The sequence below is a fragment of the Bos taurus genome, chromosome 4 (assembly GCF_002263795.3).
Source record: "Bos taurus isolate L1 Dominette 01449 registration number 42190680 breed Hereford chromosome 4, ARS-UCD2.0, whole genome shotgun sequence".
NCBI classification, from domain to species: domain Eukaryota; kingdom Metazoa; phylum Chordata; class Mammalia; order Artiodactyla; family Bovidae; genus Bos; species Bos taurus.
The window spans coordinates 55,164,488-55,191,278 of NC_037331.1; the positions used below are offsets into that span (position 1 = coordinate 55,164,488).

The following is a 26,791-nucleotide window of genomic DNA, read 5'->3' on the forward strand; positions in this document are numbered from 1 at the left end:
CACTCTCCTCTTTCACTTTCATCAAGAGGCTCTTTGGTTCTTCACTTTCTGCTATAAGGGTAGTGTCACCTACATATCTGAATTTATTGATATTTCTCCCAGCAATCTTGATTCCAGCTTGTGCTTCTCCCAGCCCAGCGTTTCTCATGATGTACTCTGCACAGAAGTTAAATAAGTAGGATGACAATATACAGCCTTGATGTACTCCTTTTCCTATTTGGAACCAGTCTGTTGTTCCATGTCCAGTTCTAACTGTTGCTTCCTGACCTGCATATAGGTGTCTCAAGAGGCAGGTCAGGTGGTCTGGTATTCCCATCTCTTTCAGAATTTTCCACAGTTTATTGTGATCCACACAGTCAAAGGCTTTGGCATAGTCATTAAAGCAGAAATAGATATTTTTCTGAAACTCTCTTGCTTTTTCAATGATCCAGCGGATGTTGGCAATTTGATCTCTAGTTCCTCTGCCTGTTCTAAATCCAGCTTGAACATCTGATAGTTCATGGTTCACAACTGTTTAAGCCTGGCTTGGAGAATTTTGAGCATTACTTTACTAGCATGTGAGATTACTGCACCAGTGTGGCAGTTTGAGCATTCTTTGGCATTACCTTTCTTTGGGATTGGAATGAAAACTGACCTTTTCCAGTCCTGTGGGGTACAGTCCAGTGGGTCACAAAAAGTCAGACATGACTAATGTGACTTAACACACATGCATGTAGCATTATAAAAATGCTGGCTCATCTAAGCATTATCAACACTTATATAGAGGAGGTCTGCACTGTGTTCACCACTGTATGCAATAAACAGAGTCAAAAGGAAAGGAAAAGCCATTAAACCTTACTTTATTATTAACTATGATTAGTAATTATTTTTAATCATTATGCATCCAAGCAATCATGTCTGTTTTCTTGTTTGGTAAATTAAATCTTAAATTTATGACACATCTTTACCCATTCAAATACATTCTAGAGTGAAAATTATTTCAATTATTTTTAGGTTCTTAAATGTTGCCTTTTTCTTTAAAGAACACAGAAGTTTCTTTGAGTATTAATTAAGTTAAAATATTATCCTCCCACATATTTACCAATAAAGTCCTCTGTAAGCTTCTCTCTCTTAACTAAAGCTGCATCTATACTAACAAAATGACAAGTGAGTTGGCCAATTGGGCTGATTGGTGTGTGTGCTTTGTAACCCAACAAAAAGTTTATAATCAATGTCTATTTTAAGTAAAAATAGGAAGTCTATGCCTACATATTAGAAAGAAGAAAAGAATAGAAGTAATATGATTACAACCCAAATAATACAGATAAAATTTTGAGGAAAATCCAGAGTTGTTAAGTAGAAATCTTTTTTTTTTCTTCAAAAGATATACCTAAAATGAAGTTGGTATAGCCCACTCCAGTACTCTTGCCTGGAAAATCCCATGGATGGAGGAGCCTGGTGGGCTACAGTCATGGGGTCGCTAAGAGTCAGACACGACTGAGCGACTTCACTCTCACTTTTCACTTTCATGCATTGGAGAAGGAAATGGGAACCCAGTCCAGTGTTCTTGACTGGAGAATCCCAGGGACGGGGGAGCCTGGTGGGCTGCCGTCTATGGGAGTCGAACAGAGTTGGACATGACTGAAGCAACTTAGCAGCAGCAGCTTTAAGAAAGCCCTATAAACAAGGAAGATATGGAAGCAATGATTCCTATAAGGATCTGTTTTGAATATGCTTTTAAATATAATGTATATGATGAGTCAAGAGATGTTAAGATGACACAACAATCAAGGCAATAAGATTACAAATTGCCTTTTCAATACCTGTAATTTGAAACACAAAATACGAAAAAAATCTACTTCAGCCATTTTTATAGCACTTGTTATTGATAATAGCAAATTAACCTTATCCAAGCTTAACTTGAGATCAAACCAAATGGCTTTAGAGGTAAAATATGCTTTAATGTTCTATTAATTTTAAGTCAAATAGAAGGTATATGTCAGAAATAAGAAAAAATTCTAAATGTTTAGGAACTAAAAGAACATTTTCAAATTTTGCACTGAATTAAAACTTAGATATAACATTCAAAGGAGTTTAAATTTTTTATTTAAATTCATCAACCAGATTGAGCCCAGCCTTACTTCCTGTGTACTTTTTCTTTCTTCCCTGTGGATGTGTTGGTAAGAAGAATGCCATATCCATTCTGATTAGCCAGCAGATAAGCAATGTGGAAATTGATTTAAAGTCTCTACCACTAGAAATGTCAAAACAGATGTTACTTTCTCATAGGATGATAGCACCGGGCCTGAGATGTCAAACACAATTAAAATTTTTATTTTGAAATGTACTCCACAGTTTATACATGCTGAAAGTATGCCTTACCTTTCCAACTTGTAGAGTGCTATGCTTTGCAAAATGGGAAAAACTTTTAGTTTAGACTCCATTTGGGAGTGAAATAATTTCATCAATCAGTACCCAGAGGTTTCCTTTAGTTTTTGGCATGAAAAGACTGGCATTGCATTAAAATGTGCTGTCAACTCAAAGAGCAATTCTAGCAGGACCAATTTCTCTCACCCTCCTATCTACAACTCTCAAAGTTTTTTTCCCAGTGGGTTACCCAAAATAGAGAATAAATTACTGTCTTTCTTTTTATGATACCATTCATTTCACTTTCTGAAAGGGGAGAGGGTCAGAAGTTGCATGCTACTTAGTCATATTTATTAATAAATTTACTTACTAAGTTTCTCCCAAAGTCTTTTCCATGGCCATATGAGTAATAAAATGCCTGGAGAGGTAGTCTCTGCCTTTTTAGGACATGCATTCAAAACACTGAAGGCATAGAACTCACCATATACTTCAGAGAACATCACTATAGGTTTGTGACTCATAAAGGGAAAAAAAAGGAATTCCAAAAGTATGGATATTCTGAAGAAGGTCTTCTGCCTCTACATCCCCAAAGCATAATTTGAGGAGCTGTGACCTACCCATGACCACAGTTGAGCACTCTACATCCAGCCTTGAAGTATATAACCTGTGTTGTCTCTTTTGCTAGAGAATTAGTTTCCTGAGGGCAAGAAATATGTCATATTCATGTGTTTATCAGCTACAGAGTTTTATGATACCTTGTATATAGGTTGCTCTAATTTTTAAAAATCAATTTTGTTGGAAGGTTGAAAAGCCAGACATAGAACAACTGCCTTCTGAAGACCTAAGCAACACAGTAGAGTGGCTCAGAGCAGCAGCCTGGGCAGTCAGCTGCTTGATTTTATACCTCAGCCTTACTATCTGAGTGTTTAATCATGTGCCAGGAATGATCTTATATATATTATCTCACTAAATCCTCACAAGAACCATAATAACATATGAAGAAACACAGGCACAGTAATGAGATATAAATCACCCAGAGTCACACAGCTAGTCAATACTTCTTCTATTTCACCTAAGAGTTATTTTGGAAAATTTTTTAAATTTTATATTTATTCTTCTCAAGGTTTGAAGTGTTAATTTTTTAATTGTTATTTAGTTTCTTAATTGCTTAAAAATAAATTTCCTTATTTATTTCTTTTTTTGTCATGAACTTCTAATTGTTACTGCATTGTGATCAGAAAGTATAGCTGCACTCTTCCCAATCCAAAGCATCTATTAAGGTTTCTTTGTGGATTAATGTATGGTTATTTTTGTAAATGTTTTATAGCATTTAAACTATTTGGCTTCCTTTAGAAAGGCATTAAGTATGATGCATTCTACTAATGAATATATTTATAAAAACTGTTCAAATTCATTTTGTCTATTTTCCAATATTCCTGTTCTGTCTGGCCCAAATAACCAATGTAATACGTAGCTCTCTACAAATGAGAACACAATTGTTATCACTATTTAAATAAAAGCTATATAATAAGATAAGGGCAAAAAGATTAATTAATGATGCACTAATAAGAGAATTAAAAAAAAGAAAACAAAACTACACATTTGCTAATTCCTCATCTATTATAAGAAGAAATCAATATGTATCATTTTATTCCTCAAGCTGTAAGATGAGAATATTTGTATTAATGGGGATGATTACTAGTAGACATAAAAATATGCTTCAGTATATACTTTCAAGTTACTGGTATGTGACAAAGGAGGTGGGAGTGGGTACAAAGGAGACAGATATTACGTATCAACAGAAAGGAAACAGAACACAGCAAGAAAGCCAAAAATAAGATACCTAAATAAACATGAATATAAGAGAATTAAGTTCAAATATCTATCATAGTAATAAAGGTAAGTGAGATAAAAACCACTTTTTAAAAGAAATTGACTCATACATTGAGAAGAGATAAAAGAAACAATAAGTCCCAAAAATATGCTGTACACAAGATGATATCTAAGACACTATAATTCATAGCATGAATATAAAAGAGTGGGCAAAGGAAAACCAGAAGTATAAAAACAAAAAGTGTTTGTTTTGTTTGACAAACCAATGTTTGCCAAAAGTGAACACAATATATAGAACATTAAACAAAAACAGAGTTGCTCTTTTTTGATGAAGGATTTTTTGCTTAGGTAAGTTTCTTAGCGAGAATATATAGATGATATATTTTAAGGTTCCTTGAATATTTAAATTTATTTTTAGGTTAATTCCATACATGAATGAAAACATGGCTAATATGAAATACTAGGGGTACATTAATTTACCCTTATCAACTCTTTATGTATTGCTCAGTTGACTACTGGTATCTAAAGTCCCCAGGAGAATACTGAAGCTAGCTTGATTTTTTATATAACACTTTTGAATGAAGTGTTTCTTCTGATTGGATATTTAATATTAACAGCATAATATATACCTGGCATACATTGCTGCCTTTAATTCTTGTAGCAACTCTGTGATATTTGAGATTCACTGAAACACACTCAAAGTTATCAGCTGGTCTTAGTGATGATGAAGAAGGCAGACACTATGATACTTTGAATAAACTGCCCCCAAACTGTTCCACTTATACAGTACTTTCTGAGACAAATTCCAAGGAATTTGCTAACACCCTGTTGCTGATATAAAGATCTTCCTGACACTGCATTTTATCAGAGCCCATAATACTAATATCAAGCATATATCAATATATCATGATAAGACTTAGGACATACTATCTCAAAAACAAGTTTTCACCTACAAGTTAATTCTTCCACAGATTTTTTTCACACTTTAAAATACTTTTATATACTTAAACACACAGAAAATTTTAGTATAAGATAATCAATACTCACATAATCACAACCCAGAATTAATAATACGCTAATAACTGTTTACTATCTTTGCTTTATATTTCTCTTTGCTGCTACTGCTAAGTCGATTCAGTTGTATCCAACTGTTTGTGACCCCATAGACGGCAGCCCACCAGGCTCCCCTGTCCCTGGGATTCTCCAGGCAAGAACACTGGAGTGCGTTGCCATTGCCTTCTCCAATGCATGAAAGTGAAAAGTGAAAGTGAAATCGCTGAGTCGAGTCGGGCTCTTAGCAACCCCATGGACTGCAGCCCACCAGGCTCCTCCGTCCATGGGATTTTCCAGGCAAGAGTACTGGAGTGGGGTGCCATTGCCTTCTCCAATATTTCTCTTTAACTATTGTTAAAAAAAAAAAACTACTCATTCCAGACTTTGAGTCTTTCTTTGAGTCATTCTGCTTCCTTTCATCTCAGAGAAAACTATCCAACTCATCTAGGTTTCTATACTTTCTTATATTCATTACCATATTAAATTTGCATTGCAGAAGATTGATTTATATATATATATATAATAGTCATGCTGTACTTTGTAAAGACAACACTTTATTTTTTTTAAATCTATCAGATTTGAAATATTTTAACACACTTAAAAAGCAAGTTCAGGCTTTCTCTGCATCTATTGAGACCTAGATGTCCATCAGCAGATGAATGGATAAGAAAGCTATGGTACGTATACACAATGGAGTATTACTCAGCCATTAAAAAGAATTCATTTGAATCAGTTCTAATGAGATGGATGAAACTGGAGCCTATTATACAGAGTGAAGTAAGCCAGAAAGAAAAACACCAATACAGTATACTAACACATATATATGGAATTTAGAAAGATGGTAACAATAACCCTGTATACGAGACAGTAAAAGAGACACTGATGTATAGAACAGTCTTATGGACTCTGTGGGAGAGCGAGAGGGTGGGAAGATTTGGGAGAATGGCACTGAAACATGTACACTATCATGTATGAAACGAGTCGCCAGTCCAGGTTCGATGCACGATACTGGATGCTTGGGGCTGGTGCACTGGGACGACCCAGAGGGATGGTATGGGGAGGGAGGAGGGAGGAGGGTTCAGGATGGGGAACACATGTATACCTGAGATGGATTCATTTTGATATTTGGCAAAACTAATACAATATTGTAAAGTTTAAAAATAAAATAAAATTTTAAAAAAATAAAAGAGAAAAAGAGAAAAAAAAAAAGGCAAGTTCATTAATCTCTGAGTACCTGAGAAAAACATGGGTTCTCTATTTGCTGTAGTCAAGAGCCATATGTATTAGGTCTTTTATATCTATTAGATCAAGCTTGTTAATTGAATTCTTCAGACTTTCTGTACCTTGAAAATTTTTTTGTCTCCTTGATTTACTAGTTACTAGAAAGGCATGCGCAAATCTCCTGCCATAACTATGGATTAGTCAAATTCTTTTTATAATTCTGTCAATTTTTTCTTTAAATATACACTTTTAAACAATTTTTTCCCTTGTGAAGAAAACTTTTAAGACTTACTCTCTTAGCAACTTTCAAATATACAATACAGTATTGTTAACTATCATCACCATGCTGTATATTACATCCCCAGGTCTTATTTATTTTAAACTGGAAGTTTGTACCTTTTGAACACCTTCACCTTTTCAATATTTAATACTAAAATATTTAAATATGCTTCAAATATTTTGAAGCCATGATATATAAAGTTTAATTTTATTCTTTATTGATAGAAGAGTCTTTTTACTTTGTATGTGACACCCCTTTTTGTCCCTATTAATAATTCACATGTTAAAACTTTTTTATTAATCAAAATATTTATTTGGCTGTTACTTCCTGGTATGTTTTTTTCCCCAAAATGTATCTTACATATCTGGGTCACTATATAATATTTTGTGTCTAATACAAATGGAATATATCTAAAAAAGGTCTGAAAAATTTGAGTCTCCCTTTTACATATGTGAATTTAATCTATTTTTATAATGATTTATGGTATGTCTTATCCTATCTCCACTATCTTCTTTTGTGTTTTATTTTAATAATGATTTTTATTTGCTTCATTCTTTTTCTGCACTTGTACTGAATTACATGTTTCTTCTTTATTGTTCCCCTTCATTTTTATTGATTAGAAATAGATTTAGTAATATATTTGTTTTTATTTGTCCATCTCAGACTGAGCGACTGAACTGGACTGAACTGAAACAATTCTTTCAGTCTGTTTCATAAATCTGAAATTTCATTTTATCAAACCTGTTTTCAAACATTTTTTTCTCTCCAACTCTCTATTAATTTATAACTCATATATAGGTCTTCTCACTCCATATTCCCATGTCTTTTTATTTCTTCTTCCTATTTTCCAACACTTAATTTTTCTGTGTTGTATTCTAAATATCTTCCTCTCTTCAACTATAGCTAGTCTTTTCTTTGTCATATATATTATTATTTTAATTTCAAAAATCACGCATGTTTAATTTCTGAAATTTATATTTTGGTATTTTAAATTTTCCCTATACTTTTTCCATAATGTTCTGATTTTGTCTAATAATTGATTTTTTTTATTATTTTTAACACATGGAAAATAACCCTTTGGTTATTTCATACAGATTTTTCTTGGCATTTAAACCAAGCCATTTTGTACATATGTTATCATTTTGCACATATGCTATCATTTCTTCCTATTATATATTATTATGTTTTGTGATGTCATTCCCTGAGTGCTATTTCCTGGGATATCTATGGGGAAAAATAGTCTCCTACATTTATCTGAAAAAGACTTCATATTTAGAATGTGTAAAAAACTGTATACATCAAAATAAGACAAAAAAAGACACCAAATTTTTAAGAACTAACTATACAAAACATGATATATAAGTGGCCAATAAACAAGAAAGCATCATTACTCACAGTTGCTGCAGCTAGAGGTCTATGAGGCACATCTAATGGCTGCCACAGTTCACCACTTATGTCACTTCCACAGGCAATTCTTCCTGAGGAGAAATACAAAAAAAGAAAGTTAATGGTATGAACCACATCCCTGTAAAACCAATAAACTCAGGGCCATATTGCCATGCATGCTCTTCTTTATATGGTATTCATTCTAAATTACCTCACCTGTAGCTATCACTTCTGTTGGCCTAAGTGATGGGGTGATGCAAACTTTCAAAAAAGGTCATTAATGGAAAGAAATGACAATCCAACAGAATGGGAGGCAATATTCTCAATACATGAAACTGACAAGGCTTATATTAAGAATATATAAAGAAATTCTACAAACTAATAAGAAAAAGACAGATAACTCAATAATAAAGTAACATACTTCAATCAAATACTTTTTTTAAAAAAAGGCATACACCCCAAAGGCCAATCAGTCAGTTCAGCTCAGTCACTCAGTCATGTCCAATTCTTCACAACCCCATGGATTGCAGCATGCCAGGCTTCCCTGTCCATCACCAACTCCCAGAGCTTACTCAAACTCATGTCCATTGAGTCAGTGATACTATCCAGTCATCTCATTCTCTGTTGTCCCCTTCTCCTCCTGCCTTCAATCTTTCCCAGCATCACGGTCTTTTCCAATGAGTCAGTTGTTTTCATCGGGTGGCCAAAAATTTGGAGCTTCAGCTTTGGCATCAGTCCTCCCAATGAATATTCAGGACTTATTTCCTTTAGGATGGACTGGTTGAATCTCCTTGCAGTCCAAGGGACTCTCAGGAGTCCTCTCCAACACCGCAGTTCAAAAGCACCAATTCTTCGGCGCTCAGATTTCTTCATGGTTCAACTCTCACATCCATACATGACTACTGGAAAAACCATAACTTTAACTAGATGGACTTTTGTTGGCAAAGTAATGTCTCTGCTTTTTAATATGCTGTCTAGGTTGGTTATTGCTTTTCTTCCAAGGAGCAAGCATCCTTTAATTTCATAACTGCAATCACCATCTGCAGTGACTTTGGAGCCCCCCAAAACAAAGTCTCTCACAGTTTCCATTATTTCCCCGTCTATTTGCAATGAAGTGATGGGACCGGATGCCATGAACTTAGTTTCTGAATGTTGAGTTTTAAGCCAACTTTTTCACTCTCCTCTTTCACTTTCATCAAGAGGCTCTTTAGTTCTTCTTCACTTTCTGCCATAAAGGTGGTGTCATCTGAATATCCGAGGTTATTGATATATCTCCCGGCAAACTTGATTCCAGCTTGTGATTTATCCAGCCTGGTATTCTGCATGATGTACTCTGCACATAAGTTAAATAAGCAGGGTGACAATAAACAGCCTTGACCTACTCTTTTCCCAATTTGGAACCAGTCTGTTGTTCCAGGTACAATAAACATGCATTTGTTGTTCCAAAGGCCAATAAATATATGAAAAAGTAATCAACTCTTTAGTCATTAGAAGAATTAAAATTAAGTGTACTATGAGATACCACTCCCCACATACCAATAAGACTAAAATGAAAATAACAGACATTGCCAAGGATTAATGGCACTGTGGAGCAACTGGAACACTCCTACACTGCTGATGGAAGTATAAATTGGTACAGCCACTATGGGAAACTTTCTAGCAGTATCTATTAATACTGATCTTTTAAGTCTACTTTCAGGTATATATTCAACAGAAATGATACATATTTTTCCTAAAACATATCATAGTGTAACTATCTATAATAGCCCCAAACTGAAAAAAAATATCCATCATAATACAATGGATAAATAAATAAAGTCATATTTTTATATGTGCTATTTCAGTTATTCACTGTTGTTTAGCAAACTACCCTAGAACTTAGTGGCTTCAACCACGATTTATTATTTTTGAAAATTTTGTAGGTTGGCCAGGAGGTTCTTCTACTAGTCTCATCTAGATTCACTCATGTGGTTACAGTCATCTGATGTCTCACCTGAATCTGTAGGTCCCAGATGGCCTCTGGAACATGGTTCTGGTTGTCAGTGGGTAACCTCTACTCTCCCATCATGGATAGACTTTCATCTACAGTAGGCTACTTTAGGCTTCTTCACAGCATGGTAATAAAAGGACCTAAGAAGGCAAGAGAGAAATCTGCAAGTGTTCTTAGGGCTAAGCCCTAGAACTTACATAATTTCCACCACAAACTATGCCAAAGCATTTATAAGACGAGCTCAGATTTAAGACACTGAAGGAATAGTCTCCTTTTTGTAAAGGAGAAGCAGCAATAACACATTGCAGAGGGGCATGAACACAGAGAGGCCTGATTTATTGGGAGCCATCGTTACAGCAATCTACCACAACCAATATACAGCAATGAAAATGAATCAATTACTGCTGTAAGCAACAACAGGGATGAACTTCACAATGTTGAGCAAATGATGCAAGTCACAAATATATATAACTTGTTACATTTATATAAAATGCAAAAATCTGCAAAACAAATACATGAAAGAGTCCAACAAATATATCTGTGGTGCTATTGATGTTTTATTCCTTGACCTATGTAGTCATCACATGTGAATTTTTACTTGTGATCATTTATTGTTTTGTTCTTTTGATTTCTGTAATTTTCTATACATTTGTTATACTTCAGGAGAAATTTTATAGACCAAAATAATAACCAAAAAAAAGCATTTTTAAAATAATGGACACAAATATTCTTTAATACCATTCAAGTAGTCCTAAAATATGAACTGATGGATTATTCATTTTACTGCAGCAAGACTGAGAAAGAGTCGAAGGCTGTGGGAGTCAGTCTTGGGGAAATTTGTCTCTATTCTCTTTCTACCTTATTTTGCTTAAGCCTCTACATTAAGGATCAGTTTCCTGGTCATCACTTCTTTTTGACATGGTGATTATTTTCCTCTGCTCACACTCCTCCATTTACTACTGCTGATCCTGGCTAAGGTAATTATTTCTAGGAGATTATTTCTTATGTCTTCTTGTTTATCTACCTTAGATAGTGTTCTAGTCCCAGAACTTCAGTCCTGCTTATCTAAGGAAGTAAAGAATATTTTTCATATTTTTCCTGGCAAGTCAGGTCATTTAACTCTGCTAAGCCCCAGATAATCATGATGGTGTGATCACTCACCTAAGCAACAACAGTCAGACATCCTGTAGTGTGAAGTCATCTGGGCCTTAGGAAGCATCAGTACAAACAAAGCTAGTGGAGGTGATGGAATTCCAGCTGAGCTATTTCAAATCCTAAAAGAAGATGCTGTGAAAGTGCTGCACTCAATATGCCAACAAATTTGGAAAACTCAGCAGTGGCCACAAGACTGGAAAAACGTCAGTTTTCATTCCAATCCCAAGGAAAGGTAATGCCAAAGAATATTTAAACTACCGCACAACTGTACTCATCTCACACACTAGAAAAGTAATGTTCAAAATTTGCCAAGCCAGGCTTCAACAGTATGTGAACCGAGAACTTCAGATGTTCAAGTTGAATTTAGAAAAGGCAGAGGAAAAAGAGATCAAATTGCCAACCTCCATTGGATCATAGAAAAAGCAAAAGAATTCCAGAAGAACATCTCCTTCTGTTTCATTGACTACGCTAAAGCCTTTAAATGTGTGGATCACAACAAACTGTGGAAAATTCTTCAGGAGATGGGAATATCAGACTAACCTTACCTGCCTCCTGAAAAATCTGTTTGCAGGTCAAGAAGCAACAGTTAGAATCGGACATGGAACAATTGACTGGTTTAAAATTGGGAAAAGGAGTACGACAAGACTGTATATGGTCACCCTGATTATTTAACTTATATGCAGAGTATATCATGTGAAATGCTGGGCTGGATGAAGCACAAGCTGTAATCAAGATTGCTGGGAGAAATATCAATAACCTCAGATATGCAGATGACACCACACTTATGGCAGAAAGTGAAGAGGAACTTAAGAGCCTCTTGATGAGGGTGAAAGAGGAGAATGAAAAAGCTGGCTTGAAGCTCAACATTCAAAAAAGAAGATCATGGCATCTGGTCCCACCACTTTATGGTGAATAGATGAGGAAACAACAGAAACAGTGACAGACTATTTTCTTGGGCTCCAAAATCACTGCAGATGGTTACTGCAGCCATGAAATTAAAAGACACTTGCTCCTTGGAAGACAAGCTATGACCAACCTAGAGAGCATACTAAAAAGCAAAGACATTACTTTGCCAACAAAGGTCCATCTAGTCAAAGCTATGGTTTTTCCAGTAGTCACGCATGGATGTGAGAGTTGGACTATAAAGAAAGCTCAGCGCTGAAGAATTGATGCTTTTGAACTGTGGTGTTGGAGAACACTCTTGAGAGTCCCTTGGACTGCAAGGAGATCAAATCAGTCAATCCTAAAGGAAATCAGCCTTGAATATCATTGGAAGGACTAATGCTAAAGCTGAAGCTCCAATATTTTAGCCACCTGATGCAAAGAACTAACTCATTGGAAAAGCCTCTAATGTTGGGAAAGATTGAAGGCAGGAGAAGGGGATGACAGAGGATGAGATGGTTGGATGGTATCACCGACTCGATGGACATGAGTTTGAGCAATCTCTGGGAATTTTTGATGGACAGGGAAGCCTGGCGTACTGCAGTCCATGGGGTCGCAAAGAGTCAGACATGACTGAGCAACTGAAATGATTGACACTTCATGATTTCAATGAGATTTAAATGTGATTTAAATGAAATTTTCCAGAGGTTCCCCCATTTAGTTTGCCACCATATTGAGTCACTTTTCTCAGAAATGCAGCTTCTTGCAGCTTTTTCCTAAATGGGTTCAAATCATTTTGTATATAAGCAATACTGTGCAGAAGTTAACATTGTAGACTTTGGAATCTAAGTGTCTGGCCTTGACCTTAGACAGATTACTCTCCTGTTATCGGCCTTAACTTCCATGTTTATAAAATAGAGATACCTCCTGTTAATTGCCTCTGTGCCAAAATCTACTGGGCTTAAGTAGTTCTTTTAAAGAGGAGATGATATCCCCCAAACACATCTATGTGCCAAAACCTACAAAGAAGGTTTCAAGTATATGTCAATTGTATTCCCTGAAACTTACTTAATTATACATAAACCATTATTTCAGTATCAGCCTGATTATCTCTTCTTAAATATGAGTTCATGAGAACTGGCCTGGAAGCTAGCTATCAGTCAACACAGGAATTGCTTTTTATGCTAAATCTTTTATTTTCATTGAAGTTTAGAGTTTACAAATAATTAGTTGATTTTAAACTTAAAATATTATTAGGTAGGTAGGATAGATATTATTATCACTATTAGACCAGAAACCTGAAACTTAGAAAGCTGAATTTACTCAAGCCAGTAAATTGCAGAGCTGAAACTCAAATCCAAGTTGTCTGAGTTCAGATCCAGTGTATTATGGTCAACTGTCTCCACAAAGATGGAGACATGCTACATGTTAAATGCGATCCTCTAATGTATCCAGACTGTAATCACAGAATGTCATCCCATCCTTAAGTGACAGTAGATTTCCTTCATAGGAACCTCATCAAAATCATGATTCCTCTTCCCAGAAAAACCCATATTAGTTGTCAGCCACATGTGCAGACACACACATGCACACACACACGCACACACACGTCACATCATTTTGCAAGTAGTTAAAAGAGTTTTAAGGATGCTCTGAACCACAAAGCCAAGTCTAGAGAAATGTCTCCCTTACTCGAATAGCCAAAGCAATCTTGAGAAAGAAGAATGGAACTGGAGGAATCAACCTACCTGACTTCAGGCTCTATTACAAAGCCACAGTTATCAAGACAGTATGGTACTGGCACAAAGACAGAAATATAGATCAATGGAACAAAATAGAAAGCCCAGAGATAAATCCATGCACATATGGACACCTTATCTTTGACAAAGGAGGCAAGAATATACAATGGATTAAAGACAATCTCTTTAACAAGCGGTGCTGGGAAATCTGGTCAACCACTTGTAAAAGAATGAAACTAGAACACTTTCTAACACCATACACAAAAATAAACTCAAAATGGATTAAAGATCTCAACGTAAGACCAGAAACTATAAAACTCCTAGAGGAGAACATACACAAAACACTCTCTGACATACAGCACAGCAGGATCCTCTATGACCCACCTCCCAGAATATTGGAAATAAAAGCAAAAATAAACAAATGGGACCTAATTAAACTTAAAAGCTTCTGCACATCAAAGGAAACTATTAGCAAGGTGAAAAGGCAGCCTTCAGAATGGGAGAAAATAATAGCAAATGAAGCAACTGACAAACAACTAATCTCAAAAATATACAAGCAACTCCTACAGCTCAACTCCAGAAAAATAAATGACCCAATCAAAAAATGGGCCAAAGAACTAAAAAGACATTTCTCCAAAGAAGACATACAGATGGCTAACAAACACATGAAAAGATGCTCAACATCACTCATTATCAGAGAAATGCAAATCAAAACCACTATGAGGTACCATTTCACACCAGTCAGAATGGCTGCGATCCAAAAGTCTACAAATAATAAATGCTGGAGAGGGTGTGGAGAAAAGGGAACCTTCTTACACTGTTGCTGGGAATGCAAACTAGTACAGCCACTATGGAGAACAGTGTGGAGATTCCTTAAAAAACTGGAAATAGAACTGCCTTATGATCCAGCAATCCCACTGCTGGGCATACACACTGAGGAAACCAGAAGGGAAAGAGACACGTGTACCCCAATGTTCATCGCAGCACTGTTTATAATAGCCAGGACATGGAAGCAACCTAGATGTCCATCAGCAGATAATGGATAAGAAAGCTGTGGTACATATACACAATGGAGTATTACTCAGCCATTAAAAAGAAAACATTTGAATCAGTTCTACTGAGGTGGATGAAACTGGAGCCTATTATACAGAGTGAAGTAAGCCAGAAGGAAAAACACCAATACAGTATAATAACACATATATATGGAATTTAGAAAGATGGTAAAAATAACCCTGTGTACGAGACAGCAAAAGAGACATTGATGTATAGAACAGTCTTATGGACTCTGTGGGAGAGGGAGAGGGTGGGAAGATTTGGGAGAATGGCATTGAAACATGTAAAATATCATGTATGAAACAAGATGCCAGTCCAGGTTCGATGCGCGATACTGGATGCTTGGGGCTAGTGCACTGGGACGACCCAGAGGGATGGTATGGGGAGAGAGGAGGGAGGAGGGTTCAGGATGGGGAACACAGGTATACCTGTGGCGGATTCATTTTGATATTTGGCAAAACTAATACAATTATGTAAAGTTTAAAAATAAAATTAAATTAAAAAAAAAAAAAAGAAATGTCTCCCTTATAGATGCTGATCCTGTCCTCCAAGGCTGGTTTTATAGGAGCTTTACTATGTACATTTTGGTTATAGTGCTATATATGTTTTATTTTCAAATTCTTTATCCAAGGCACATATCTTTATTTAAAAATATTTAAATATGCATATAAGTGATTTGGTCTACATGGTAAAAAAGAAATTTAAATGAAATACTCAAGAGTTCACTTCTATTTTCCTAGAAGCTATCTTAACACATTATGGTTTCTTATCATGTTACAGAATTGAATTGAATTGTTAAATAATAGTTATATATTTGAATTTAATTATATATATATGCAATATAATGTGCAATCAAATTGCCAACATCTGTTGGATCATCAAAAAAGCAAGAGAGTTCCAGAAAAAACATCTCTTTCTGCTTTAGTGACTACACCAAAGATTCTGACGGTGTGTTTCACAAAAAAATGTGGAAAATTCCTAGAGATGGGAATACAGACCACCTGATCTGCGTCCTGAGAAATCTGTATGCAGGTCAAGAAGCAACAGTTAGAACTGTACATGGAACAACAGACTGGTACTAAATCAGGAAAGGAGTATGTCAAGGCTGCATATTGTCACCTTGCTTATTTAACTTATATGCAGAGTACATCATGCAAAATGCCAGGCTGGATGAAGCACAAGCTGGAATCAAGTTTGCCAAGAGAAATATCAATAACCTCAGATACGCAGATGACACCAGTCTTATGGCAAAAAGCAAAGAAGAACTAAAGAGCCTCTTGATGAAAGTGAAAGAGGAGAGTGAAAAAGTTGGCTTAAAACTCAACATTCAGAAAACTAAGATCATGGTGGCAGGTCCAATCACTTCATGGCAAATAGACAGGGAAATAATGGAAACAGTGAGAGACTATTTTGGGGGCGCCAAGATCACTGCAGATGGTGACTACAGCCTTGAAATTAAAAGATGCTTGCTCCTTGGAAGGAAAGCTATGATCAACATAGACGGCATATTAAAAAGCAGAGACATTACTTTACCAACAAAAGTCCATCTATTCAAAGCTATGGTTTTTCCAGTAATCATGTATGGATGTGAGAGTTGGACTATAAAGAAAGCTGACTGCTGAAGAATTGATGCTTTTGAGCTGTGGAGTTGGAGAAGACTCCTGAGAGTCCCTTGGACTGCAAGGAGATCCAACCAGTCCTTCCTAAAGGAAATCCATGCTGAATATTCATTGGAAGGTCTGATGCTAAAGCTGAAACTCCATTACTTTGGCCACCTGATGAGAAGAACTGACTCATTGGAAAAGACCCTGATGCTGGGAAAGATTGAAGGCAGGAGGAGAAGGGGAAAACAGAGGATGAGATGGTTGGATGGCATCACTGACTCAATGGACATGAGTTTGAGTAAGCTCTGAGAGTTGGTGATGGACAGGGAAGCTGTCTGGCATGCTGCAGTCCATGGGGTTGTGAAGAGTTGAACACAACTGAGCAACTGAACTGAACTGAATGTGCAATGTGTTAGTCACTCAGTCATGTCTGACTCTGCGACTTCATGGACTGTAACCTACCAGGCACCCCTGTCCAGTGAATTTTCCAGGCAAAAATACTGCAGTGGGGAGCAGGGCATCTTTCTAACCCAGGGTTTGAAACCAGGTCTCCAGCATTGCAGGCAGATTCCTTACCGTCTGAGTCACCAGGGAAGCTGCATACACATATTTAATTACTTCTTCAAATCACTTAGATCAGATTTGAACAAACACTTCTTGAGCAAACTCTTAACAAAATATTTTAATATCTTAAAAGTATGTGTTCATGACCCTTTCGGTCAATTGAGTGACTGACTAGTTTCTGATCAATATCAAGTATGCATGTGAACATTAACGAGAATGGTAAAAGAGGCAAGGGCTCAAACTCTCAACCATGGCTGCACTTCTGAACCACCTGGGGGACCTTTTAAAACGCTTTATTCTGTGGCTCCAGTTTCAGGAATTTTGATATAATGTATAGAGTATGACCTGAACAATGGGATTTTTTTTAATCTAGTTAAGTTTGTACAAAAGTTAACAATCACTGCCCTAATGTATTTGTTTTCCTCCAGAATGGGACAATGCTCAGAAAGCACAAGAGATAATATACTTATTATATTATTATGATCTATCAAGCTAGGATAAATTGAGATTATTTTGAGGAGACGAGCTGAATTTAACTGAAGTATAGCTGATCAAAATGATAAATTCAGCCTTTCTAAATCAGTTTTCATTTTTTCTTATTATAAGTCATATATAATATATAAGCTCTGACTCTAGAAACATGCAGCTACATGCTGATGACATAGTCAATGTAATTAGCCTTTCTACCATGCCTGAAGAATCATAAGCCATGATTTTGCTTAATCAGAATCATGGAATGTAGTATCTGGAAGCCTCACCTGAGCTGTGATGCACTCGCTTATTCTTAACATATCACAAGATGTCATGTATACCAAGTTACATTTGTGAATCATAGTTTAATAAACCCTATCAAAGGTTTCATTAAGAAAACTTCAAGGATGAATTTCTGTCATCAGAGGAACTTTCAGGTTTTTTGCACCAGATCTAGAGGCTTAGGGAGCTGGAATACTGCTGCTGCTGTTAAGTCACTTCAGTCGTGTCCGACTCTGTGCGACCCCATAGACGGCAGCCCACCAGGCTCCATTGTCCCTGGGATTCTCCAGGCAAGAACACTGGAGCAGGTTGCCATTTCCTTCTCCAATGCATGAAAGTGAAAAGTGAAAGTGAAGTCACTCAGTCATGTCCGACTCTTAGCAACCCCATGGACTGCAGCACACCAGGCTCCTCCATCCATGGGATTTTCCAGGCAAGAGTACTGGAATGGGGTGCCATAGTGAAGGGGAAAAAAGAGAAGAAATTTAGAGGAGCCCAGGGAATATGGGGCCAGCCTAATAATTATAAAGTCATATTTTAATGGTATTTTTCCTGGAAATCTCTTCCTCCTACACCCTCATTTCAGGAAATGCAACATAAACAACTGAAGATGGGCAGTCACCTGAGGAGCAAGAAGAGGAGAGTTGGGAGGATGGTTTCAGGGCTGACTCCTATTAAATTACCTTGTGACTCTCTCCACTCCTGCATTTAGCCAATGCAGTATAACAAGCAGAACTCTACCTGAAAAAACTGGGAGCAAAGACCTATCTCTGGAGAAGCTTTAGCTTTTAAAAGTAAACGATTAGATAAAAATGGAGTCAATGGGAAAAAATGCAAGTACATTATCATTTATTGTAGGCCTCCATTCTTTTTCCCTTCCTTCTCCAGACTCTCCCATAATGCTAGTTTAATGATGCAATGTTTTTCTTAAAATTTGGTGTTTTATTCAATGATGGGCAACAGATATCCCCCTTCCCCTAAATTAAAGTATACTCCCAAGCTTAGAAAACTGATAAAAATAATTAAGAGAAAATACCAAAGACTATAAAATAATCAATGTAGTAATTATGATAATGTGTCTGCATCCTGCCTGAAATGTTAATAACTATGTCTTAATAGGAAGAACTAACATTTATGAGTACTTAAGGGACGAAGCATATTTTAATAGTCAAGTTTATGGAAACAGGAAGTATCAATAGAACGGTGATTACTAATGGCTGAAAAGACAAAGAAATGGAAAGTTGCTATTTAATGGATATAGAACTTCAGATTTGAAAAAGTTCTGGAGGAACTTTTCTGATGTTCTGATGGAGTTACATCACAACAATGTGATGTACTTAGGGACGGCCCACAGGGAGGGTATGGGGAGGGAGGAGGGAGGTGGGTTCAGGATGGGGAGCATGGGAATACCTGTGGTGGATTCATTTTGATGTTGGGCAAAACTAATACAATATTGTAAAGTTTAAAAATAAAATAAAATTTTAAAAAAAATAAAATATTTAAAGTGATAAATTTCACATTATGTATTATTTACCACAATAAAAAGTAAATGTAATTTCAAAAAATATATAAAAGTGATTAGTAACTGGCAGAGTCAAGAGTTAGGTTGTGATTCAAAATCTCACATTCTTTTACTCTGAATTCCCCTGTAAGAACTATTCCCTAAATAATAGGTAATTAAACATTATCATGATCACAAGCCCATTGCAATCATGCATCAGCATTCCTTTGGGGGATGACAATCAGGAATAAGCATCAACCCTGGAAGGATAAAGCCTGAAGAACCAGTTTCTATCTGGCCATATTTGAACCCAGTTTCCAAGGGAAAACATCACAAGAATCTTTCTTTTAACACTGAAAACAAGTGTCCCATATGGCATGATCACAAAGAATGGTTCACTGACTTGACCATTTTATTCCCTTTTATAATGATTACTTATTGTCATAGAGACATAGCCACTGCAAAGTAATGCTTGGTAGAACACAGCCATCTCCAGGTAATGAGGCCTGAGGACATGCCTCACTCATGTGGTGAGAAAAAAGTAATTCTAACAGCGCTACACTCTAACCAATACTATTATCTGTCAGTATTGTTACAAGGAAAGTGGAAACCAAATAAAGGATAATTGTCCATTCTCAACAGGATGTGACAACTTTCATCTGTGATCATTTTTTTGCAGGCAATAGCAAGACTTCCCAAACAAACTAAATGAGGAATGATTATGATGGAGAGATGATGTTAAGGCCTATGTCTGAGTTTCTCCCAGAAGCTGTATTAATTGCTGTAATATAAACCTGTGGCACAATGTATTCTCCACTGATATCACCCACTGATCTCCAGGCCTGTCTGCGAGATTTCCACTAAAAGCCAAACAGTGACCTGAATAACTCATTGAGTTGTACAAGATTAGTCCAAATTTAAATAAAGCTTATATCTGGTGAAGTTAAAATTTAAACTGTTAATAGACTCACTACATATTGAAATTAAAAGACGCTTACTCCTTGGAAGGAAAGTTATGACCAACCTACATAGCATATTGAAAAGCAGAGACATTACTTTGCCAACAAAGGTTCGTCTAGTCAAGGCTATGGTTTTTCCTGTGGTCATGTATGGATGTGAGAATTGGACTGTGAAGAAGGCTGAGTGCCCAAGAATTGATGCTTTTGAACTGTGGTGTTGGAAAAGACTCTTGAGAGTCCCTTGGACTGCAAGGAGATCCAACCAGTCCATTCTGAAGGAGATCAACCCTGGGATTTCTTTGGAAGGAATGATGCTAAAGCTGAAACTCCAGTACTTTGGCCACCTCATGCAAAGAGTTGACTCATTGGAAAAGACTCTGATGCTGGAAGGGACTGGGGGCAGGAGGAGAAGGGGACGACAGAGGATGAGATGGCTGGATGACATCACTGACTTGATGGACATGAGTCTGGGTGAACTCCGGGAGTTGGTGATGGACAGGGAGGCCTGGAGTGCTGCGATTCATGGGGTCACAAAGAGTCGGACATGACTGAGCGACTGATCTGATCTGACATATTGAACTCTGTAAGAACTATAAATACTTTTAATAAAAGAGAATTTGCTAGAGATAAATACTAATCTAGGAATAAATTTCTAACCCATAGCATCTAAGGGTAAGGTGCATCTCAAATTTATCCCCCAAATTTGTAGATTAATAAAAGTTGTATTTTGGAGACCTGGGGAGAAGGGAGCTGGTGTACCCACACCACTCATGCTTAAAATATTTTGTTGTATGATTAGAAAGCAAGGTGACTTTTTCTAGCAGGAGTGGCAAGTATATTTCAAATAAGATTACTTTTTGCAGGGAAGCTAAGTATTCAGCCAGCCTTGATGGAGTCCATTTTAGGAGACAGAGGAAAGGATCTGCAGGTTCTAATTACCAAGCCAAACTTCTTTATATATCTCACAGGGTTATCAAAAGATTGTTAAACAAATTAATGGTATTTTATCGACTTTATATACATTCTATTTCCACATCATTTTTGGATTTGAAGGTTCACTGAGAGTCCAACATGGATCACTCTGACTTCTGCATGTCACCAGCAGAGTTTCAGTGACCTCAAAGATTATTCTATGTTAAAAGCATCATTGACTATGCCAAGGATATGGGGTAATTGATCATGACTGAACAATATGAGTGCTATTCACTGCTCACATTTTCTTCCTAATTTAGAACTTAATCATTTGAAAACAATTATATCACTTGGGGGGAAAAATGACTCCTTTAAAAAAATGTATTCTATCAAAAACTGAGTCCAAGCAATGCACAATTTCTCAACAGATCTTTCTCAATAGATACTAGGACCATACTTGTCAATGGTGCTGAATTGTATGGACATATCACATCACTGGAAAAAATGTGATTCATCTTCAAGTTGTGTCAGTATGTGTTGTATTTAACAGGATGAATAGTCCTAGTATACATATACTAGGGCAGAAACGGAAAGTGCCATTAAACAGAGCTCACAAGTCTTATTTTTACAGGTCTCCCTGAGGACAGAGAACATTCCTATTTAAGGTTATTCATGCTATTTCTACCACAGCCCCAGTAAGTCAAAACACTGAAGGAGTCCTGGAGTCAGAAGTGCACCATAATAAGGAGAGGCTTACCATTAGGGAATATACCAGACTCCCCCACAGAAGGTGTGCTTGTATACAGGCTACAAATTACTTCTCACCAGTTCTTTGAAGATTGGGAAATACTGGGATCAGAGTACAGAGGCTTATATCACCCTGGGCTCAGCCCTTTCTTTTTAGAAGACCTTTGTTTTCACCAAGCAGCAAATATGAGTTTTCATGATAGAGCCCCTGATGCGTGGCTTCTGAAAGGTGCCCTGCTGTGGTATCTTGGCTGGTTGAAAGCTTGGTGTTCTGTAGGGTCACTAGAGGACCCTGAGCTAACTGAGAGTGTAAATCAACTGAATTGTCTGACCCTTGGCATGTTCCAGAACATCCACAGAGGCCTCAGCCCTTGCAGGAACTGGTACAGCATGATTCTCTTAGACACTCAGGTATTTTGGTATCAGATAAGCATAAATATCATATATTTGAACCAGCAGAACAGTTAGACCTGATGTGATGCAGTTAAGAATCTGCCTTGCAATGCAGGGGATGTGGGTTTGATCCCTGGTCAGGAAACTAAGATATCAGACGCCTCAGAGTAACTGAGCCCGAGTGCTCTAACTACTGAGGCCCTGTGCCACAACTAGAGAATCCATGCACCACAGTGAAAAATCCAGCATGATGCAACAAAGATGCCGGGTGCCACAACTAAGACCCGAAGCAGTCAAATAAATAATTAAATATTTAAAATAATAATAACAAAATAATAGTAATAATAGTGTTAGTGCCACTATCCTAATATGATCATATTATTTTCCACATGATGGTAATTTACATAATTTATATATTAATAATTCACACATTTCAGTATTGTTATATTTCACTCAATATTACTCATTTTCAGTACTTTTCAGTAGTATTCATAATTATAATAATAGCTTCATGATATGCTATTTTCCTTCAAGCTTCTCTTTTTGAAAATGTTGTCTCTTTTCTGATATGGTTTTGAAATATGGATCATGTACTCTCTTTTTATGTTTTAGAGTGAAATGAAAGTTTTTATCACTGAGATTAATATGATAAATCTTATCATTGAGATTAATATGACAAATTTATAGAATGTTAGTCATTCTATAAATATTAATTCATAACTATATAATCAAGCACACATTTTAAAAAATATCCTTTATTTGAATTTTTTTAATTAGAGCCTTTTTCCTTTTCTGAAACTCATTCTCCTACTTCAAATTTACTACTTTGTACAAAGGTTTGTATTTCCATATTAAGTTTTTTTATCTTTTATGTTCTGCTTTTGTTTTCACAGGTAAGTGAATTAGAAATAATATACTTCCTTCATATCATGGTCATTTCAGCAACATTATCTCATCATACACACAGATGCACCTTTTATAAAAAAGGATGGTTCTTTAATATTGTAATCATACATCCATTTTCAATCAACCTCCTTAATCAAAAGTTTTCTTTCTCCTTCTTCATTTGACTCATCTACCTACTTCAATTTAATTTTTTTCTGTAGTTCCAGATAAATTTCCTTTAGTAATATCAACAAAAAAGATATTTATATCATAAGTATTCTGAATGGTTGTAAGTCAGAGAATATGTTTTCGTAGACTTTACCTATGAATAATAGCACAGCTGAAGAGCTACGTTAGAATACACTTTCTTCCCTTAAAGGTTTTAAAGTTATTATTCCATTTTAGCTTTAATTGATGCAGAGAAGAAATCCCAACTTTTTTTACTTAGGCTCCTATGATGGTCATTTGGGTTTTTTCTCAATAAAAGCGTGATGATTGTATATTTAAAGTTTAATGATTAAAGAATATACATTGCTGTAGGGATGTTTACATAACTATTTTCTTAAGGGCCCATATTAGACAATTTCATAAACTTATCCCAGCTGCCAGGAAGAAATTGATTGATGAGCACAGATTATTTACCAAAAGTGGCAGGGATTACAATAGAAACTGAGAACTATCTTCACCATATTATATATACAAGGCTGTAGTTCTTTGGGTATATGAATATATTTTCACAAATGCTTTGCATAGTTTGATAGCTTCTTTTATTCTCAAATTTCTATTCATTTCTTCCATTTTTGTAAGACTGAGGAAATACCTTCAGAGAAGTGGAAGCCTAAGCTTCCTTTTTTGTCATGAGTAATAAAGATAGACCTAGAAAGTAAAAGCAAGGGTGAGCCACTGGGTTACAAGGAAGAAATGGTCCAGCTGTTAAAAGACCTCATTGATTAAACCATCCATAAATGAATAGACCAGTGCTTCAAGGTCAATGCTTTGTGTCCCAGACACATTGTCATAGGCAGAAATGATTTTTTTGATGTCAACTTAGCTTCTGCTGATTTTTCTCCTCTACTTAGAAAAGAAGCAAGAATAGAGAGGCTGCTTTAAAGGCTGCTACAGTCACTAAATTCCCCTAAAATAGCCTTTAAAACCCACACATACATACTTTCTTTTCCTCACAAAGAAAGTCTGAGCCAAGCACAGACAGATTTCTGAATAAGAGAAGAATACTACTTTTCAGTTGTATAAGAGAACATGCACTGCCTTCTTCTGCCATGAAACTGATTAAGGAGCACAGAGACCTCATAAGGTAACTGAGAAATTCCTCCACACTTCAGATGAAAAGTCTTCAGTGTCACTTCAATGATTCTCTAAAAGTCTTGTAAATTCCCTAAGAACTATGTTAAAACCTAAATATTAAAGTAATACACTTTCTGAATGTTCTCAGACTAAGATCTCAAGCAGCAATTATAAAATTTCAAGCAGATTTTCAATTCATCTAATCTCCCTTAGCCAGCACAAGTCTTACAATAATATAGATATATCAAGCCAAAATATTTATTAACCTAAATCATTTCAGTTCAGATCAGTTCAGTCGCTCAGTTGTATCTGACTCTTTGCGACCCCATGAATTGCAGCACGCCAGGCCTCCCTGTCCATCACCAACTCCCAGAGTTCACTCAGACTCACGTCCATCAAGTCGGTGATGCCATCCAGCCATCTCATCCTCTGGCGTCCCCTCTCCTCCTGCCCCCAATCCCTCCCAGCATCAGAGTCTTTTCCAATGAGTCAACTCTTTGCATGAGGTGGCCAAAGTACTGGAGTTTCAGCTTTAGCATCATTCCTTCCAAAGAAATCCCAGGGCTGATCTCCTTCAGAATGGACTGGTTGGATCTCCTTGCAGTCCAAGGGACTCACAAGAATCTTCTCCAACACCACAGTTCAAAAGTATCAATTCTTCAGTGCTCAGCTTTCTTCAGAGTCCAACTATCACATCCATACATGACCACAGGAAAAACCATAGCCTTGACTAGACGGACCTTTGTTGGCAGTTATGTCTCTGCTTTTGAATATGCTGTCTAGGTTGGTCATAACTTTCCTTCCCAGAAGTAAGCGTCTTTTAATTTCATGGCTGCAATCACCATCTGCAGTGATTTTGGAGCCCAAAAAAATAAAGTTTGACACTGTTTCCACTGTTTCCCCATCTATTTCCCATGAAGTGATGGGACCGGATGCCATGATCTTCATTTTCTGAATGTTGAGCTTTAAGCCAACTTTTTCACTCTCCGCTTTCACTTTCATCAAGAGGCTTTTGAGTTCCTCTTCACTTTCTGCCATAAGGGTGGTGTCATCTGCATATCTGAGGTTATTGATATTTCTCCCAGCAATCTTGATTCCAGCTTGTGCTTCTTCCAGTCTAGTGTTTCTCATGATGTACTCTGCATAGAAGTTAAATAAGCAGGGTGACAATATACAGCCTTGATGTACTCCTTTTCCTATTTGGAACCAGTCTGTTGTTTCATGTCCAGTTCTAACTGTTGCTTCCTGACCTGCATATAGGTTTCTCAAGAGGCAGGTCAGGTGGTCTGGTATTTCCATCTCTTTCAGAATTTTCCACAGTTTAATGTGATCCACACAGTCAAAGGCTTTGGCATAGTCAATAAAGCAGAAATAGATATTTTTCTGGAACTCTCTTGCTTTTTCCATGATCCAGCAGATGTTGGCCATTTTATCTCTGGTTCCTCTGCCTTTTCTAAAACTAGCTTGAATATCTGGAATTTCACGGTTCATGTATTGCTGAAACTTTATATATGTATATTTCCCATATCCTCTGCTCTTTCATGACTCAGTAGCAACTGAAGCTCTCACCAGAGCAGAAACAGAGATTTAAACATCTTTCTAATCTTGGCTGAATTCAATTTGTGGGGAAAACACTGTGATTGGAAAATATGAGTAAGACGAAGCAGAGGTAACTAGACCCAGAGAAACTCAAGAGAGAAAGGAAGTCTAATAGAAGAAAGAGACCTTCAGCTACAAGATTCAAAGTGTGAGAGGAAGAAGTTCAGTACTTGGATGAACTTGAGGGTGAACTGCTTCCTAATCTTTGCCTGGGAACCCCTCAATGTCTTGGAGATCTGGATACTTTTAAGTGCTAGACAATGATGATATGAATGCCTTTATTAAGATGGCAGGCAGTTTGACATGAAAAACTTTTCCCGGTCAAAGTAGGTGGAAATCAATACCATTTGGCAGTCTTCCTCCATACTCTCAAATATGTATTCTTCAGAGCTGAATTTTTATTGCATATAGTAGTAGTAGTAGTAGTAATAGTAGTAGTAGTAGTAAAGTCGCTAAGTCGTGTCTGACTCTTGCGACCCTGTAGACTGTAGCCTGCCAGGCTCTTCTGTCCATGGGATTCTCCAGGCAAGAATACTGGAATGGGTTGGCATTTCCTTCTCCAGAGGATCTCCCCAACCCAGGAATCAAACCCGGGTCTCCTGCATTGCAGGCAGATTCTTTACCGACTGAGCTA

At 36.6% G+C, this 26,791-nt stretch overlaps 2 long non-coding RNA genes across 3 annotated transcripts in view; both read right to left on the reverse strand.

The window, feature by feature from the left end:
• LOC132345096 (uncharacterized) overlaps nucleotides 1–5,228 on the reverse strand; it is a 262,772-nt gene extending 257,544 nt beyond the window's left edge. Inside the window, exon 1 of the long non-coding RNA XR_009494224.1 lies at nucleotides 2,717–5,228. This is a non-coding gene — a long non-coding RNA (uncharacterized lncRNA). The remainder of the gene's footprint in view (nucleotides 1–2,716) is intronic.
• A 2,672-nt stretch (nucleotides 5,229–7,900) lies between these two features.
• The window catches only part of LOC101907959 (uncharacterized), a 120,021-nt gene continuing 101,130 nt past the window's right edge, over nucleotides 7,901–26,791 (reverse strand). The window contains exons 2-4 of one of the 2 annotated variants that reach the window (XR_009494225.1): nucleotides 10,113–10,249; nucleotides 8,692–9,452; nucleotides 7,901–8,211 (exon numbers count right to left, since the gene is read on the reverse strand). This is a non-coding gene — a long non-coding RNA (uncharacterized lncRNA). The remainder of the gene's footprint in view (nucleotides 8,212–8,691; nucleotides 9,453–10,112; nucleotides 10,250–26,791) is intronic. The other variant, XR_234295.5, reaches the window with a different exon arrangement.